At 32.0% G+C, this 21,614-nt stretch overlaps 1 protein-coding gene and 1 long non-coding RNA gene across 2 annotated transcripts in view; both read left to right on the top strand.

Annotated features, from left to right (window-relative positions):
* Positions 1 to 21,614, top strand: part of LOC149900944 (uncharacterized) — a 266,239-nt gene that overhangs the window by 186,168 nt on the left and 58,457 nt on the right. The gene's annotated exons all lie outside the window — the stretch shown is intronic.
* Positions 10,172 to 11,219, top strand: LOC149900945 (uncharacterized). Its single transcript, XR_016457695.1, has 2 exons — positions 10,172 to 10,521; positions 10,922 to 11,219. It is a non-coding gene; the product is annotated as an uncharacterized LOC149900945 (long non-coding RNA).

Genomic DNA, 21,614 nt, shown 5'->3' with positions numbered 1-21,614 from the left:
ATTACATGAACACAAAAAACAGCTGCATGTAAACAATAAAGTAGTAAACTGTGGTACCTATAAGTTTTATCAATTTTGTTGTAAAATTTACAATCAAATTCCACTCAACATTTACAAATGTCTTCCTATAGTTAACGCCGTTCGCAACAAATTCCCCAACACAAGCACACAATTAAATTACTTGTATAATGTCAAAAACTGCTCAAAATTGGTTTAATTAACTTTTCGACGCTCGCCACCGCCCACCACAGACGCGTCGCGGTATTATTCCGTACATTGCATTATTGTACTCCTAAATTTTCATATAATTATGTTACATGGATATATTTTTAAGGAATATCTCGATAAATATATTCCTACTAAAATTAAATATGTATTTAAGTGAGTTTTTTGTTTACGTTTTAGTTTAGTGTTTTAAGTGGTCAGAGAACATAGGTAGGAGGAGGATCCTATTCGCATGGGAATTTTGCGGGTGAAGCTACGGGCGGAAAGCTAGTAATCCATAAAGTTTAGATACTTAATACACAGTGGGTCATAATCTTGTAGGAATTTTAAAGTATTTCGTTTCCGTTATCACGATGATAATCTAATATTGTTTTCATATTGTGAGTTTTATTGCCTTTTTGCGTTTTATACTACAAATGAAAAGATGGAATGCGTGTGAGAGTTATCACAATTAAAGTATTGCATGCATTACGACTACCATATGTAATTCGTAATATTATGTATTGAACAATATAGGTACTTACATGAATTATAAAATTAGTTTCCTTTATCTGTTATCGCTCAGACATTTTATACAAAAATAACTCACTTGAAAGAAATAATCTATCAATAGTTTAATTTTTAAAAAGCTTTCGGAAGTTCAAAACTCCATTGTCATTTTCAATTCGTAATACTGAAGGGCTCTTCTTTAATTTCCAATTATCGTATTGCCATAATCATTATAAATAATAACAGCGTTACTTTCATTACGCTGAAACATTCTTAATCTATTATGTACAAATGGGGTCTGTCCCCGTTGTCCCTATTTCCCAATGTCACACTCTGATTACCCCCAGTGGGGACATTAGTAATATTCTGCTTGTTTTAGTTTATTAATGTCCCCATTTGTTTATGTAAAAATGTATTGTCTTATCGGTGATTAGTGATTACAGTGTATAGTGATTATCGCTAGACCTGTATCTAGACGCTACATACTATAAAACAAAGTCACTTTCCGATTTAGATTTTTAATTTACGCAACAGAAATTGATGAGGTTTGTTTAATAGATAGCTGAGTGATACAACAATACGGTTTTATTATATAATTTGTCAAGTTTCAGAAAAGCGGGCTAAGCCGCAGGCGAAAAGCTAGTAAGTAGTGTTATAATTTTTTGCATCCAGAAAAATACTAACTTTTACCAAAATTTCCGACTCGTCAGTGGCAGGCAGTGGTAGGTTTTCTCAGTAACCAAGTTACATCTCGACTCAAAAATATTTCAGCTAAATGAACAACATTTATTTCAGTGTTTACAGAAATAGATAGATAACTGAGGAAAATTGGCAATTTGTTATCATTTGTTTAATTTATAATTTTGCTTAAGCATTTCAACTTTATATAGGTAGTAATACAATGTTCATTTCTGAAACAGTTTTTATTAAGAGAAAAATATAAGTGTTCTATTATTATGTAGAGTATTCGGAAAATTATAAGTATATTTCTATTAATATACTCATCAATCCACTTCAGAGGTCACAATATAGTGTTACTAAAGTACCTATATAATAATTATATTGTTAATATTATTTATTACATTAAAATATAACAAGTTTCCATGGATACTTACGTGACTAAAATATTAAAATATTGTTTCAAGTTACACAACAAGCTTTTAGAATTAAATGTGTTTAATTATCATTTTCATTACAATACTGAATGGCCTGTTCCCTAGAGTCTAATATTTCTACAATATTCTAGATCCATCTGGAATAATGCTACATTTTAATTAAAATTTAGACTAAGTATTAGATCGTGCTAAATTAAATTTTATTATCATGTTACCTATATCTGTCTATAATCCAAATGAGCACTGCACAAATTGGTGAAAGAATACATCGTGAGGAAACCAAACATTTTTGCGACCTGCGACATATTCCCACACATAGGCAAATAATCTTGACTGAAATCTTTACAAGAAGCAGCTGATTCATAGTCCCTAAAATGAGATCATGACATGAGCCGATGATAGTACATAATATTTAGATTACCATGTTCCTCAAAATACATTACAAAATATTCCCACATCGATAATAGATTTTCCCGCGCATTTATCCCATTTGCCAGTCAATTGTCACTCGGGTCCTCTTGTAAGTTAGGGAAAAGTTAAATTCGACTTCCCTCCGTCAGTGTCGAAATAAAAACTTTTCTCACTGGATAGGGAAATGGGAATTGATTGCTTTTCACTTTGCCGAAACATTTCACACCCATAACTTTTTTCATTTAATTTCTCAAGTTATATGGGTTCACGTGTGAAACCTTCGGATGGAGGTCTGAATAATTTGCCCGTTTAAATATGTATTTTTTGACTTAGTTGTAAATTTAAGAGTTGTGTTGAGCATTCTGCAAACACTTCCTGAAATGTTCTACCCATTCCCCACATAATAGATGTTACCTATATAGTACTAATGCTTCTAAAATCTAAATATATAACCTTCTGTAAAAAAGTGTTGAAAAAAATACATTGAATAGAAGACACGATCTAAAAATAATGACACCGTTTAAAATTACTATAATATATTGATATTTGATTTACAGAATAACTAGTAAGTATCTCGATACCATCACTTGCATATTTGCGTAACAAACCTTCACATAACAGCAGATTTCAATACTAAAACATCTATATTAATAGATTTATAACGCTGGGAAATAGAGCGTAAAATATGGAATTAATTCCTTATCAGATAACCCGGGCAGCCCTTGAGTTATCCGGGTTAAGGGTCGATAGTCGGGCGCTATGTTTCCATAAACGTAGTATGTACGGTCTGCGGATCAAATATTAATTTTTATGAAATCTTTAATGTTTTATGGAATAACGTTAGATAATATAGCTTTGCTCTGCATTTATAAGAAAACCAATTCAATTCAATTTATCAATTTATTATCACAATTTATTGCAATATACAATTTATATTAAAACCAATGAAGGAATAAATTTTTTGACAGTTGTTACGTTCGGAAATCTAGTACAAAAGTAATGGTAATGTCTAAAATTAATTAAACCTTTATTTTTTTTTAACTCGTGAAGGTTTACATGAAAATAAGTATGAAGTTGTTTAAGTATCATTTTTTCACAAACCATCATTAATCTTTATGAGGCATTCAGCACGTATTTGAATAAATTATAATATAGAAAACTCCGCGTCTTCGTATGGCATCCAAGTACCTAATCTTAACATGAATAGCTATCTATTGAACAAACTAAATCAATATAAATACATTTTCGTTTTTCCAATATTTATTAATTGCCTATACCCTACACTATTTACAAAGAAAATATTGATAGGCAAAGAATTAATAACATTTTACCATTGAGTTAATTTAGAAGAAACGTTATATTATTTTTTCAGTAAAAAGCGCTTATTGCACGCCTCATAAGCGAAGCGTTGAGGTGGGTACTACTGTCACTTCGCGCAAAATAATCTGATTTTTCAAACTTAAAATGTCTTTATGTATCATACATTGCACTTGTAAGATAATACATACACACACATATTAAGAAAAAACACTATTTTTAACATTCATGATATTTTTGATGTCATTTATGTTATTTAAACTAGTTATAAAACAGTTTAAAAAAGTTCTGTCTTGGACGTCCGTGTGTCTGTATGTGCGGAGGATTTTCTTGTTAACACGATAGCGACCGAAATACTTTACTAATCGAGTCTTTTTTTTTCTCTTACGCTTGAGTATGCTCAGGTATAGAACCCTTTCATTTTTCAGGGTCTGATTCGATGTGGTTTAATTGTTATTAAATAAACAAAAATAATAATTAATAAATAATTATTTAAAAAAAATATGAGGCGTGCACTTTTGGATTTTCCAAATTATTTATTTATATTTTCACTAAATACATCGATATAGCGCCATGGATAAGAGTTATATTTTTAAATGAACTAGGTAACTAATAACCTTTAGATACTTATTATATTATATCGAATATAAATTATTATCTATGAGTAATTAAATCAGTCAGTTGTTCAATTAATTTGCAATTTCTTAAGCCTTTTAAGTATACTAAAGGCTTAATGGTGGTATACCACAATCTATTTTTATTAAATAGGTATCATAAATAACTAAAATATAAAACTACTTTAATAGTAGACATAATAAAGTGTACTGTATGTTTAAGTACTCTAAAAAATTGTAAAAGTAAATAAAGGTACATCCAACACTTTATATCCGTGTCTTGTTTAATTAATCAACAAAGCGGTGTTTCATAAAAATGTAATAAAACGATCATGTTTCGTTTCATTAAGCTAATATTTTTAAATTGCTTCAATTAATTCTGAAACCGATTATTTTCTCTTTACTTCGTTCATTCTATTTTTACTGAATTTCTTAGAAAAGAGTAATGTTTTATAGATAGACGGCATTTTAATATTTTAAACAGTAATTAATGCTAAAGAGTATGTTATGGAAATTGTAGAGCTGTTATTTATTTTGTTTTAAATCTTCTTTAGCGTTGTCCAAAGATAGACTATGTTTGTTGTTACAATAAATAATAGGTAACCATTTGAATTTGCAAATATCCTACGAATATTGTGAGGATGGATAGCTGATGTTTGTTATTCTTTCACGTAACAACTACTGAACCGATTACAATGAAATTTGATATATGAGATAGGTTACGTTTTATCCCGGAAATCCAATAGGAATGGGAACTAGCGGGTTTTTCTTCGATAACTATCTTCGTATATATATCGTATTTTCATTGTTCATAATTCATATTATATTATCACTCATGAACTACTTATCCTAATTTGACAAATGTATTAACGACCTAGCCTCATGTCTCATGCTGAATTTTACGTACATGACATTCTCTTGAGGGCATAATTTAATACTTTTTGAAGCTAAATTTTTCGTCATTTAGTTTAAATTTTCTTTATAAATTTATTTTTCAAATATAATTGTCTTGTTCTTATTTAATCACAATAGGTAATGGAGTTGAGTAATCTATGGATATGTTAATTATAAATAAACAGTTTAAATTCTAATCAAAAGCATCAATATAATAATAATATTACGGTAACAGTAAAAACCTTTGTAAATCTCAATAAGTATAAAAGGCAAGTGTTATACAAACAGCAATAGTTACTTAAAACATACTTAGTACAAAATTTGTCTCAATAATCAATACCACTAAGCCAGTAAGTGGGTTAACATGACCTCACGGGAGGGGTCACATAACAGGTGTCTGCTAGCACCCTCGGGACCTGTGACACAAATCAAAGTGATCAGGCTATCCACCACTTTACATAATTATTAGTAAGGAAACAGGTTGATAGTGAGATGGTTGATTGTTTTACACGCAAACGAAGTGTATTTTTTGTTTACTTATGAGCTTTGCTCATTTTTCGCGCGTGCGTAGCTTCATATTATTCAAAATAAATAATAACTCTATATGACGTCGACGTGTACGGTGTATGTTTGTAAGGACTAACAGCAGCTGTATAAAGAAAATGTTTTATAAAAATCTGTCCAATTTTTTTGCGTGAAACCCGGGCAACATACCTACAGTTTTGAACAGTTTTTCGACTTATTTTATAAGCTTCTACTAAACACTTAGGTAAGTGGTTTATCACCAGCTCTTCTTAGTAGTTTCTACTGCCTTTCTGATAATATGGTGATTTAGTCGCGGTATTATTTAGGTTAAAGAAAACTCTTTAATAATAATATCACCGAGAGAAAATAAAAAAAACAGTGTAAAAATAACGGGGAATTGAGTGGGCAAACAGATAAAGGTCCTCTACCTAAATATTATTATAAGAAATTGTAGACATATTTGTCTTATTTTATCTGTATTGTAATCTTATATATAAAAATGAATCGCAAAATGTGTTGGTAAGCGCATAACTTGAGAACGGCTGAACCAATTTCGATAATTCTTTTTTTATTATATTCCTTGAAGTACGAGGATGGTTCTTATGTAGAGAAAACGTAAATATGTACCACGGGCGAAGCCGGGGCGGACCGCTAGTATCATATAAAATTGGCAAATCATTGTTTTGAAGTAGCATAGATTACTAAATAGTGACGTCATAGTTCGACATAGCATAATACGATAGGCGTAACTGTAACGTCGTATCCAATTCAATTCCATAGGGCATAGACACAAATCCCTTTTGAAGTTCACAACATCTGTAACTAGGTAATTCTTGTTTTGTAGTTGTATTCTATGACTGAAATAGATGTCTCAAAATGAAGATAATATAACCTGAATGTACAGGTAAGAATAATATTTCTTCATTCATAATCCTACTCCGTGCAGGATATTGTATAACGAATAAAAAATGCGCCAAATGGCATTCGCAGCTTATTATCATAATTTTATTATCATATTAACAGCTAGAACCACTCAGATATGAGTTCTATTTAAAAATTATTCTCAAAATTACAAATTGAAAACTCTATTACCGTCAGCAGATCTTATAAAGCGTTATTTTTAGCGCGAAAGCCACGTTTTTCTGCAAATTTAAAAAGCCAAATTGCTCCGTGTCTCCGACAAATACTCAAGTATGATAGACGTTCACAAACAATACAGCCTTAATGAAACCGACGAATAAAACCTTCGGGATCGCGACGAATCAATTGACGATAGTGATGGGATACCTACCTTTATCGATAATGTTTTATTTTTGAACGAATAACTTTTGTTCGTTAAAATGAGAATGATATTATAAGTGACAGAGATGGATAAAAAGGTAAAGCAGATGTTTGTATAATTCTTTATAAGCGTTTGTTACTGATTTAAAAATGTTTGGAAATAAACTATGTAATGTTTCTAGACGAATTGTTATCACCGTGATCACACAACGATTATTTTACATTAAACTTACGTCTATTATCCATCTGATTTAACTTAAAAATGTATTTACCACCCAAAATAAACACCATACATTTATAAACTGACATAATATCCATTGGTTGTACTTTACAGTTTCTTTGTAACTAACAATTATTATTCGATCAAGCACAAGACATTTTTATGTATTACATATTTGAACTAAGTACTTCAAACCATCGACACCACACATCACTATCATCGAGTTTTTCAATTCGGACGCGAGAAACGAGCGTCTCATAAATAAAACTTTTAGAAGCAATCTGCCGCGTTCGACTCCAATGATTCTAGAGGTGGCCAGAGACTCATATTCCACGTATTGGAATTTTACAAGCACCCAGTATAGAGCGTTTTTTATTCACGACAAGATACTGTAGATATTTTCAATGTTTAAACTAAGTATGTAATGGAAGATGCAACTTTAAATATAAATAAATATTTTGCTATTAATATACTTACCTACCTTAAAATAATATTACAACGACGTATCTTCCTTTTTGTAACAATCTCTTAAAATGCCGATCAGTATGATGCAATCATATTTAAGTAATATTATTATCTTCTACAAAAAAAAACATTATTGTTTGCGTAATCTCCCTATTTTCTTTTAAATATTCACTGTTTTCATAGAACGTGACGTTTAAGAATATTCAATGCATTAAATTGTAATTACACGAAGCACTATTTTTCATCAATGGTTTTATTTTTTTCAGGTAATCATCGCAAAACTTCAAAGCTGTTGTAAGTTAACACAAAATAGAAGAGAAATAATTTGGAAAATCCAAAAGTGCACGCCTCATAATTTTTTTTAAATAAGTAAATATTTATTAATTATTATTTTTGTTTATTTAATAACAATTAAACCACATCGAATCAGACCCTGAAAAATGAAAGGGTTCTATTCCTGAGCATACTCAAGCGTAAGAGAAAAAAAAAGACTCGATTAGTAAAGTATTTCGGTCGCTATCGTGTTAACAAGAAAAAGGATCCGCACATACAGACACACGGACGTCCAAGACAGAACTTTTTTAAACTGTTTTTTAACTAGTTTAAATAACAAAAATGACATCAAAAATATCATGAACGTTAAAAATAGTGTTTTTTCTTAATATGTGTGTGTATGTATTATCTTACAAGTGCAATGTATGATACATAAAGACATTTTAAGTTTGAAAAATCAGATGTTTTGCGCGAAGTGACAGTAGTGGTTAGGGAGCCAGGTGCAAATTGGGTTCATTATTTCCTCTCAAGAGATAATTCGTCAGAAGCATCAGAGTATAGTATTATAAAGCCTCGTGAACGTCAGCTGGCGCTCGGTTGGGGGGGTGAGCGGTTGTAGCCTCCCACGCACGTAGGAAAAAAAATACATTCATTCATTCATTTCCTCTCAGCTAAAAATTTGTCAAATTGTAGCTAACCCAATATCTCAACGAAAAAAAATAATCAGCTGGTTACAACATGGTGTATTATACGTCAGCTGGTGTCTCGAACATGAAAGTTAAATTTAAAGAAAAATTTATTTTCCGTGATTTCCTCTCAAACAAAAATTTACCTGATGATAGCTTATATGTAGCTGTGGATAAATATATAGGTCAGCTGGCTGTATCTTGGTGGAAAAACCGTCAGCTGATACGGGAGGCTACAACCGCTCTTCCCCCCAACCGAGCTCCAGCTGACGTTCACGAGGCTTCATAATACTATACTTTGATGCATTTTACTAATTACCGCTTGAGAGGAACTTGGTCATAAAATCTGTTCCTGGCTCCCGTACTATAGTACCCACCTCAACGCTTCGCTTATGAGGCGTGCAATAGGTAGCCATAGAAATGTGTGTTATAAATTTCATTTCCATTAAACAGTTCCTATGCAAAGTGTACCAGTATATCCTACAAGTAAAATTAGGAAAAAATCAATTATTATTCATAATCATAAGCATGACAACTTCTTTACCGAAAAAGCTCTTGCAACGCTACATAGAGCTACCTCTTTTGCAGGTGGAAGGAAGCGGTGGCAGTAAACTATAATAAATAAATTGTGACATCGATATTATAATTTAACAAAAATTCGTTCGTAATAATTTATATTAATATTATGAAAAAGTTATAAAAAGTACAACATGCACAGGTAAAACAATTCTCTTAAAAAACGCCTATATACATGATTTAAAAAATATAAACTATGCATAAAATTACCACATAATAACAATGAAATCTATAAAATGTATTATTTAACAAGGCCGCTGGAAACTTTAAATGGCTCCAATACTTCCCGTCCCGGGATGAACACTGAACACTGAACAGTGAACTTGGCTACGAATTTAATTAAAATGATCCGCCAAGAAGTTATTATTGAATGCCAATTGCGGGAACTTGTTCCTTCACTTCTATTTAACTTTAACTGAAAGATAAGAGAAAATTATACGGTGAAGTATCAAATATCTCGACTTTTGATGAACTATTCTTGGGATTCTTTAATGGGTATAAAACGTGTTACACGTTTATTTTCAACCAAGTTGTTAATTTAGTATTTAAGTTAATAAATTCGATTTTTAATGGATAGGGAAATAATTACTATGAACAATATTTATTTTAATGACATTAATGTTTTGTATGTGTACCTAGGTTAAATCTTGAAATCGGTTTGCGATTCCTAAAAATAAGTCACAGAATAATAACTAGTAACTAGGTAGGATAAGTCAAAAATTAATTATTTAATAATTGCAAAAAGGAAATTTTTCGATTTCACGATACTATTGTTCATTTAAAAATAATTATTAGAGACTAATTATTTTATACGCAATATTTTATTCGTGATTAACTATATTATAATAAGTTTTTAATATTTTTTCGGACATGCAGAGTGTTAGTTGATATCTCTGAGAAACATAAAATCACCCAGTACCTTCTTAGAAATACAGTCTATCACATTATCTTGAAGAAAATAAACTAAGAGCTATTACAATAATTTTTATTCCTGTTGGCTAAAATGTTACTCCTACATTTTTTGTTTAACGCCATCTATTGGTTATTTTTTAAACTAACATCATATCTTAACGGTCCGTAGAGTGAGAATGAACCATAGAGGAGGCACTAAAATGACAAGGAATGCGTGAGAGAAATACACTTATGACTATAAAGCTAAGAGCAAGAGAGACAGAAACATTGTTTTTTGTTTCTCTCATGTTATGCGATTTCTTTTGTTGGGGACAAAGGCAGTTTGTCCCAAACAAGCGGCTACAGTCCATTGTTTTGCTAGTTTTCTGTTTTTTCTCGCTGTTAAGTGACTTCAAAGTTTAATAAACGTTGACAGTGATCTGTTTTAATCCGACTTTAAGTGAAAATATGGTGCGTTGTAGTGTGATTGGTTGTAAAAATCGGCCGGAACGAAGATTACCAAATATTACCTTTCACACGTAAGTAAACTTATTTGAAGTATATTGTTTTATAGAACTGGATATAGTTGATACATTTTCATTAACTCTAATGTGAAATTATCTACAAATATATAATATTTTCATCGAAATAGACGTAAACATTTTTTTGTGTTATCCGACTAAATTACGAAGTGTTCTTGTTGTTCAGGACGCCATTTGTTTTTACGTAGTTTCAAATTTATGGTATAATCATGTGATTAACATTAGGGATACCAGTACAGGGTAAAATTTTCCCCAAAATCGTGAAATGTTTTTTTAATATTAAATGTTAATGTTTGTGTAAAGTTTGTTACACGGTTCGGTTTTCCGGTTCAGCTTTCCTCATTTGCATTGGTTTAAGTATTTTTTTTTTCAATGTCGGTTTTTTTGTATATTCCAGGTTACGATGCACATCATAACGCTGAAGACTGCGAAGCTGGCCCTTCCACACGAGCTGCAGCTGCCACTGAAGGCAGCGAGGACCCTGCCCCGTCAGGAGAGGCGGTGTTGGAGTAAAATCCGGAAGGCCACCCCCCGCGCCTTCCTCACCGAGGTGCGGCGCGCCTTTATAAGAACGAACGAGCGGCGGAGTCGTCCATTTTCGTCTGCTACTCGCGCGCACATTATCGCGGACCCTCTGCCCATTTATTTCTACCGTCATTTTGCTGTTCATTTTCAAATAAATGTATTTCGTTTAATTTGCTTTTAATTTGAACTATTTCCAGTACGTTTTTATTAGACTACATTTACGGCTGTATCTTCTAATTGCGTTGACATAGAAATTTGATTTTATTACTGCTTAAAGGTATAATAGACCTAAGTTTTTGATGTGAATATCAATTATTGAATACCTACATTACATTTGCGTTCATGAGTAAAGGGGTTATAAGATTAATTTTTTTTTTTATATAATGTAATAAAAAATTCATGTTTTTCGTAATTATTCCCGTATCTGTTTTATAAGATATTATTCTGTCTTCTGATTCAAATTCAATTTGAATCTGAATCAGAAGAAATAGCAATTAAAACCGCATATTCTGAAACTAGCAACTACTTGCAAGGGAATCACAACCTACAAGGTACTCCCCACGTCCTATAGCACAGACAAAGAAAAAATTGCTACAAGCAACATTTAAAGATACAACATAATAAAACAATTAGGTTTGTTCGAAGCCCTCGGTGCGCGAGTCCGACTCGCACTTGACCTTTTTTGTCCTAATTTTACTGTATTTTCTATTATTATTTACCATTGATTGAAATGATATCTAAACTTTAGCCTTGTTTTTTTATAAAAAATATATGAACTGGGATATTTCGATATTTGTGGTTAATTGCGAGAAGTGTAAAAGCAAAAGTTGTAATAAATATTTTAAATACCTACAACTTTACCATTAAACTTTATTCCGCAGTTATAGTTTTTTTAATCCCGATCTCAGATCGATCGTAAATAACTTTTCCTCTAATTTTTGTTACCTATATTCTCTTCCGTTTGAAATTGATTTCATTGTTCTATAATATTACTTTTATGTTTCAAAAGTTAATAAAAAATCATGTTGAACAATATTACTTTGTTAATTTCAAAAGTTAATATTAAATTAGTGGTCCACTTAGGTCGTGCACATGGCCCAGGGGGGGGCATGGCCCATGACCCCCATGACCCCCCCCCCTGGATCCGCGCTTGTACCGGCCGGCCGCCCGGCTATATATTTTATACCCGTGCGAAGCCGGAGCGGGCCGCTATGTTTTTATATACAACGTTCACAGTTTTTCTGTAGTGTATTTACTATTTAGTATCAGCATTGCACCCGTGCGAAGCCGGGGCGGGTCGCTAGTTAAGTTAATAAATAACAAAATCTTTTCAAATCTGTCTTTTTCTTCATAAACCTATCTTACAAAAAAATACCCAAACATTTATAGATATTTTGCCAGTTTTTCGGATAAAAAGTTTTTGTAATAGTTGGCAACATTGACGTAAGGATTCGCCATCTCGTTCGGGTATACGCCGATGTCGTCTCTAGTACATTCTCCCTCTACGTAACGGTCTCACATAAACAAGAAATAGTACAGCAAAATCCTACTAGATGGCGTGTTTTTATATCGTGAAGTGCTGCCATCTATTAGTTTTGTCTTTTCAACGCTTTTGATATTGCTGCCATCTAGAAGCCTTCAGGAGAACTGCTTTACTTTTGAAGGAATTTATTACAACGCCATCTCTACACAAGCTTGAAAATCTCTACAAAGTAACGCAAGAGATGCGAGCAATAGTTTTCTTATTTTGCCGCTAGATGTCAATTTACCCAATTAGATTTTAAACACACAAATCAGTGAAGTTAATGTGTTCAATAAAAAATTATTACTACGTTACTTTTTACGATTTTATTTTTTAATATTATCTTGAGTACATGGCAAGATTTCATACATGTTTTTGTTTGTTCTCGTTTGTTTCACGTAGTTAGGTGTTATTCAGTTTTAGATGATAATTGTTGTAAATTATAAATTATAATCGGGTGATTAGGTATGATGTACATAATTTATTAACTACGTTTTGAATTACTTAATCAAAATCTCTCCGTGTTAAGAAATTATTTAATCAGTAAGTACATAAATGCCATACCTAGTTCTTTCAAAGGCGGTTCGCGACACAAAAATTAATTCCATCTGCAATTTGCCTAAAACAAATTTCCGCTGATTTGAATAAAGACGACTTGGACTGGGATTTAGTGCTTTCGTACGACCTAAAAGGAATGAACTCGTTTATTTCTTCAAATTTCGTTATCTCCCCGGGCACAGATAAAGCAAAAAGCGGATAATTACTCTAGAGTCTAGCCTATGTACCTACCTTAAAATTTTTTTTTTAATTATATTAAAAATAGGTGGTTGTTTTAAAATTATTAATAAAATCTAATCTTTCCTCTGAAATAATCAAATAAATTCTAAACTATGCCATTGTCATGCGTGCGTGATTTGCTTGATACCTCGTTGAACCACAGCGTTGAACATATTTTTTTATTGCAATGTCACGTCACCAAAACTTCAATGTAGCCTTCTATAATAATTACCAAGGGTAAAAAAATGCACCTGTTGTTTGTCAAACAATTTATAATATTATAAAAAGATTATAAATTGAATACCTAACTACTTACTTACTTACAAAATTAAATAGGTACATTAACAATAAAAACGAGCAATTTGTAATTCCCGTAGTTTATACAGAATAATATCACCACAGATATCACAGTATTACAATATTATTATAATATACAATATAATATAATACATATTATTATTATTATCTAGTGTCTTATTATTATTATATCCCGTCAGCTATAGATAGATAAAGAAGACAAAAACACTGTATAATGTATATTGTGACAAGTACGAGTAATAAAATACCTACTATTTATTATCCATTTCTGTAATTTTATTCGCAATACAGTTTCTTGGGGAAAATCCGCTTCGTATAATTGATACTGTGTCAGAAATGAGATAAGCTGCTGATGTTCAGAGGATATTTCAGTAAGTCTTATCCGACGTATTATTATTAGTAACTAGCTTTCTGCTCGCTGAGTTTGCTTGTCTTGCTATAATTCTACTCCCATTTTTATTAAAATTATAAGATTTTTAAAAGACCTGCTCTTTTCTCCTACTAATTCTGTTTAGCTGTTTTCAAGTGCAAGAAATAGGTAGTGTGCTACTTTATTAAACAATAATAATATTATGAATGGATATTGGATAAGTAAGTAAAAAATAGACAGTCATGGGAATAGGTATTATATGTAGGTATTGAACATTGAAATAGGCTTGATACCTTAGACATTAGTAAAAGCTGATACAATTTATTCATTACATTATTTTAGTACAAAATATTTAAAACAATTTGCGGTTAACCTAACAGTCAATATTATACATTTCGACATTATGCAATAAAATAATTATTCCTTGATTATAATTTGTAAATCCCTATAATTATTAATGTTAAAATTACATTATTAATGAATGATTCACAAAGAGAATTAACCCCAAACGGTTTTACGTAACAGCAATATTCTGAAACGGAAATTCATTTCAATTTTGAGCGCTATGTTTGGATTTTTCCCTTTTTTCCACAGAAGCCTCGGCCTTTCACGTTTGGTTACCCTCCAGCCGCTAGATGGCGCACAGGGCACAGGGCAAAGGAAAACATTCCAAAATTTCACAATAGCTTACGTTATATTGATAGGGCTGTGAGTTAGATTTTAATTTCAGTATAATAATTGGTGTCGAAAAGGTCTGTGAGATGAGAATCTCCGCCTTTTTTTGAATTCGGTTATTACGAGTAAGAAGGAACTTTGCAGCCACTAATAATGGAAGTAATACTTTGTATTGAATGTGTATGTTTTTCAGTGGTAATGTTTAATGGATGGATTCATTTTTATAAGAACAAAATTAAATAGACATTAGGTAGGTACATTCTTATTTTCCGACGCCTTTACATTGTTATTTTTTCTTTCTATCTATTTTGCAATAATACAACCGATGTACTTTGTAGAGTTTTGTTTTGCAATTTATTTTAATAATAGTAAGTACGCAGTTGTCGTTACGGTTGTATGAAATGATAAAATATATTATTATTATTGAATATTGTACCGTGTGCCAAGTTGCCAACCCTACCCAATATTTATCTACACTATCACATACAGACGGAGGCAGATGCATCGAATATTTACAATACCCAAGTCTATCTCTATCAATCGAGTTTAAACTATAGTACTTGGAATTAAGGTCGCAATTTTCATATGATATTATGTAGTTAGGGTTGCCCTAAGTCATTGTCATGGATGATGTTTTTTTTTAGTTACAGGTTGATTGGGGAAAACTACATGCACAAAACTGCTCTATAGAGTATAGACATACCTATTAAAATATTAAGCATAATGTAAAACCTATCTACATGTATCATAATATCAAAATTGATTATATACTTGGCGATAAAACTTTATATACTTTTGAGACCAGTCGAATTTGTGTGGTTCGGCTGAAAATGAAATAATTTAAATTACTTACTAAATATTTAATTAAGAATTTTTTATCCATCCTATTCCTACACAAAATAAAAGTCGATAAAGATACACGCCTCCGAATTCCGAAACACAATACGACTAGGTAATAATATGTACCTCTTATTTGTATATAAATATATAATATCATTGTATGTACCTAGGTAGGTAATAAAATGCAATATGTATGTGGAACGAATTTTTTTTTTAATTTTTCCAGACATGCTAAAATGTGAAATCTTAAATCTTCGGCTACATAAAATATGAAATAACAACAATCATATTCAAATCGATACAGTTATTCCTGCTGTCTGCAAGAGCACTCAAAACTCTTGCCATTAGGCGCCTCTCGAAGCGCTTAGAAATAATAACGATACAACGGCGGAAGCAAAACTACAAGTTTAATGGTTATGTTGAGGGACGATATTGTAGCGATGTTGAATCGAAAATGAAATAATTACGTTATTTATGAAATTTATTTTGAATATTTGCATGAATAGAAGACGTCAGCCTGTATGGTATGGGCCTATATATTTTTTGCAATGTTTATCTATAGGTACTTAATATTATAAAACTGAAGAGTTTGTTTGAACGCGTTAATCTCAGGAACTACTTGTCCGATTTGCAAAATTCTTTCGGTGTTAGATAGCCCATTTATCGAGGAAGGTATAGCCTTCCTCGATAAATGGGCTATATATATAATTACGCTAAGAACAACAGGTTACTTTGTTGTTACTACAACAATAAAATTTAAGTGTCCATGTGGAATTTACAAATAACAATTAATACTATATCAGAAGATATAGTATTATATTATTCAACAAATATTTGTATTCAATGACAATAAACGTTTTAACATCTTTTCTCTGTAAAGCACTCGCAAGGTTGCCAAACGGGAGGTCCTCAAAGTGCCTAAGCCTCCTCCATACACTTTTATGTTAATAATTGATTGAGCGTATTAAATTGAAAATGTGTTTAATATAATGAAGAAAAAATGCAAGTGTGTGTGTATCAGATTTAGATCACCGGTTAAGTTATATGAATCTGGTTCATAAATGCGTAACTGCTTAATAAAAATACAAAATTTTGCGAGTATATTTCGTAACCTTCACCTACTTAGTATTGCATCGAGAATGAAAAGGTGTAGAATAGAGGATGAAATTTTATTGGATGAAAAACATAATATACTTAACTACAAAATAAAAACTACATTCAATATACGTAGAGGTTCAATCAATACAATACCTAGACTAACAATTAAAGCTCGTCTCGTTTCAACGTGAAGTGTGCTCGATACAAAATTATAAAACCCTCAAATTCTAACCAACTAAACATTGAATACGACCACAATTCAAATAATTTTTGCGCTCAACGAATTTCAAATTACCAATGGGAGCCAGTAATTACGGGCCAAATCCGATTCGGAGTTAACAGTAATTTGTAGATATTAATATCGGCACAATTTACTGAACAAATATTGAATTAAATTATCCCATTTCTGTTGCGAGGGACGCAATGAATTGATACGCATGTGGTCTCATTATAAACCCGCTGTGTTATTAAAGAAGCGCTGTGTGAAATTTATGGCGGTTAATATTAATTTATTTGTAAAGTATATAAAAATGTGCGTACAAAGTAGACATGTCAGATGTAAAACTTCTTTGCTACTTACGTTTGCCCTCCTTTCTCTCTCAATCGGCCTCAATCGCTATCTCTCTCTTCTTCGAAAAAAAAAACGCTGCACATTTTCGTGACGGTAATACTATTATTATTGTGTTTCATTCTTTATTTATGCGTCTAGAGAAGCTGCACTGCAAAAGAGATTCTACATTGCACTGTATTTTGTATGTAAGTAAGATTTCGCCCACGCCAATTGGAGAATTTTATGGTACTTCTCGATCGAATGGCTAGAAGACTGAATGCAAGATAAATAATAAGAGAAAGAGATAATAACATTGGTCCCCTCAATGTAGACTTGTAAGGAAAGGTATTGAAAATTTGCCGTTTGAAATAAACTTTTATCAGCGTTGATAATTGTTACGAAAATCAACAACAAGTTAAGTACATTTTATAATATTTTTCTACAGTGATTATTAATAGGTCCTATAAAATTAATTGAGATATTATGCCTGGCGAAGAAGATAATTTTCTACAAACACTATTATGAATATAAATGTTGTCGTTTCAAATATTTTACATACAAAGACGATACTGAATATTTGTTCAAAAATCATTTTAATCCACATAAGCACACAAGTTAGCGGAAATCAAATCACGCAACTAATTTGATGCAAGTAAAGTTAGTTTGCTTTCATACCCAACTTCAAATTATTCGACACATGGACTGGTAAGGGTCTGCTTACTGGAAGAGCGGAAGCGGTTACGTAGGTAGTAATTAATAATATATTTACTAATATTATCTGTAGAGTTCGTTTGTTTGCGCGCTAATCTAGGAACGGAGGGTCCGATCTGAATTCATTCAGTGTTAGATAGCCCATTTATCGAGGAAGGCTATCGATTCACCAATGAAGTGTTCTATGTAATCACTCTAGTTCGACAAAATCTCTACAAAATATAAAACAAAGTCAAATTCCGCCCTCTGTGTGTCTGTATGATCTTAGATCTTTAAAATAACGCAGACAGATTTTGATGGGATTTTTTAAAAGGTAGAGTGGTTCTTTACGAAGGTTTAAGCATATAATTTTTTAAGTTTTCTACAAAACAGGCGAAGCTGCGCGCAGAAAACTAGTAAACTTATACTTCTGAAGCTTCAATCGCTCCCGCTATCTCTTAAGCCTATACATGACGACCTAATGCATATGTATAGAACACATACATAATATACATTATTTACAAACATGCGGGTAGCATGTAGCACAGCGAATTGAGAAATAAGACAAATATTAGCATTAACATCACGGACGAGGTGCTAAAGCTTTGCTATTCAAATCATTTCAGTTGTATGTATTTTTATAAAGAGTAGGCTTAATGGGAACTGCTAATTCGTCTAAATATTTTTTAACTGTAATTGAAATCAGTCAATTCTTTCTTCTGTTTCATAATAAATTACGAAAATATGATATGGGGAAAATTATTTTCCTTATAAATTTTCCTTCTGACGATATTGGAGAGTAATAAAATCATACGAAGTCATTCTTTGGGCTATAAATGAGTATTTTGACGGTTTTATGTAAATTTATACATACAAATCTACAAAATCTGTACTTTGCCTTCATTACTAGTGTTTATAAAATTAAGCTTTAGTTCTATTCACTGCTAACTACAAAAACTTATCTATTAAACACATCGAATAAAACATTTCCATAATATCATTTTCAATATCACATTAAAACCGCTCTTTCTACATTACAAGTGCTCTCAACACATCCATTATGGGTTTTTCTAATTAAAAAAAATCGCGAATCCATGGAAGCGTGACGAGGGGAGCCGCGACGTTCGCCCGCACGCAGCCAGCGATGTGTGATGCGCTGTTTGTTTCCGACCGTCTGTAATTGGTACTGCATACGTCATATCGCACGTTACAGGGCTGGTAAACCTTTGGACTTTAATAAATATTGAGTAGTAGAATAATGTCAAAATAGTATATAATGTATATTCTTTATTTTTAACGTGACAATGTATATATTATTTAGTTTTGTGGTATAATGCATAAACATTCCTTGATAAAATAATATGAACAGATGCAGTTAAATAGAAACATGTAAAAATTGGTGTGGTACTTACAATAGCAGTACAGACTACAGAGTTATAATACATATTATACCTAGGTATTTGATACCAAAGAATCGAATTTCATAGAAACGAATCTCAATTCATAAAATTGTTATTTTTATATAAATTTATCTAATATCTATACCTTCAAAAATATATTTCGTTATTCAAATGAGTGGCAACCCTAAAGGCCTACATCGAGACTTCAATTAGAGTATAATTGGAAGTGCAATTTTTAATGCGGCTCCAATAATCGATAGATGATTAAATTATTATCGAAATTTTAATATCTGCATAATACATATACAGGGTGTAATCGTTAAGTGTGCACAGGCGATTTTTCCGTAAGTATTACAGATAACAAAAAACTTTAAACTGATATCGAAAGTACTTAACCTAATGAGTAAAATGGCCGTAATAAATTTTTAAAAATAAATCGAAAAATATCAAAAAAATTATCTTTAAATGCGTGAAAATGTCCGGGAGGAGCGTGGAAAATGCCTGGAAAATCCCCTAAAAATGCCAGGGAAATGCCAGGGAAATGTCCGGAAAATGTCTGGAAAACATCCGGAAAATCCCCGGGAAATGCTCGGAAAATAACCGGAAAATGCCTGGAAATTTCCGGAAAAACCGTGGAAAATGCCTGGAAAATCCCTGGAAGATGCCTGAAAGATATCCGGAAAATGCGTGAAAATGTCCGGAAAATGCGTGAAAATGTCCGGGAAATATCCGGAAAATGCGTGAAAATGTCCGGGTAATATCCGGAAAATGCGTGAAAATGTCCGGAAAATATCCGGAAAATGCGTGAAAATGTCCGGAAAATATCCGGAAAATGCGTGAAAATGTCCGGAAAATATCCGGAAAATGCCTGGGAAATGCTCGGAAAATCCCTGGAAAATATCCGGAAATGCGTGGAAACTTCCGGAAAAACCGTGGAAAATCCCTGGAAAATATCCGGAAAATGTCCAAATATCCGGAAAATGTGAAAATGTCCGGAAAATATCCGGAAAATGCCTGGAAGATCCCCGGAAAATGCCTGAGAAACGTCCGGAAAATGTCTGGGAAATGCGTGGAAAATGCCTGGAAAATCTCCGGAAAATGCTAGGGAATTGTCGGAAAATGTCTAGAAACATCCGGAAAATCCCAGGGAAATGCTCGGAAAATCCCCGGAAAATGCCTGGGAAATTCCCGGAAAATGCCAGGGAAATGTCTGGAAAATATCCGGAAAATGCGTGGAAATGTCCGGAAAAGGCGGGAAAATGCCTGGAAAATCCCTGGAATATGCCTGGGTAATGCCTGGAAAATATCTGGAAAATATCCGGAAAATGCGTGAAAATGTCCGAAAAAAGCGTGGGAAAATGCCCGGAAAATATCCGGAAAATGCGTGAAAATGTCCGGAAAGAGCGTGGAAAATGCCACTTCAAATTTGCGAAGTAATTAAAGCAGAAAACAAAAAAAGAAAAAGAAAGCTAAAATCTTTCATATTAAATGTATATGGGATATTCATATTTCATACTTAATGTATGGGACTATGGGAGGGTTTAAAGATAATTTTTTTGATATTTCTCGATTTATTTTTAAAAATTTATTACGGCCATTTTACTCATTAGGTACTTTCGATATCAGTTTAAAGTTTTTTGTTATCTGTAATACTTACGGAAAAATCGCCTGTGCACACTTAACGATTACACCCTGTATACATAATATGTATTATGCAGATATGCATAAGCTCTTCTGACCTCATTTAAAAAAGAATAAATCAAAATAAAGTATTACGTTTTAGTATAAAATATTATGTGGTTAAATATTATATTTTCTCTAGTTTTTATTCAAAGTTATTACTCTTATAATTACGATTGGTTTTGATATCATCATTAGGGCTGTATTTATACTTGTATAATGTAGGGCAGGGGTCACAAATTACTTTCATTAATAATTCTTATAGTCTGACAGGAGACAGATCATAATAAACATTCAAAACAATTATTCTTCTTCTTATCTTTGTGATTTTAATCGATGTCACTTGCATTCCCACAGAATGTTGCGGCCCGAAAAAGTAGCATCTTTAATTAAATTGTTTCACAGTTTCAAGCAAACAAATTAAACAGACTCACTGAAACCTTAAAAAAATTATAAAACTATTAACTACTATCAACACGTCAGCTTTAATATACAATTTGGATAGAACAGATCCTCACAAAAGAAACTACAAAGCGAGACCAATATAATAACAACAATTTTCCACCGCCAACTTACTATAAAGCTCTCGCAGCTTATTGAAATTCCTGTGTATTGCGCTTCTATTGAGCTTTTAAAATTGTGAGC

This window comes from Colias eurytheme, chromosome 17 (assembly GCF_061535395.1).
Source record: "Colias eurytheme isolate Ceu_HAF_F1 chromosome 17, ilColEury1 Martin Lab GWU primary, whole genome shotgun sequence".
NCBI classification, from domain to species: domain Eukaryota; kingdom Metazoa; phylum Arthropoda; class Insecta; order Lepidoptera; family Pieridae; genus Colias; species Colias eurytheme.
Note: the sequence above shows the minus strand (reverse complement) of the source record. Positions and strands in the feature narration are given on the sequence as shown.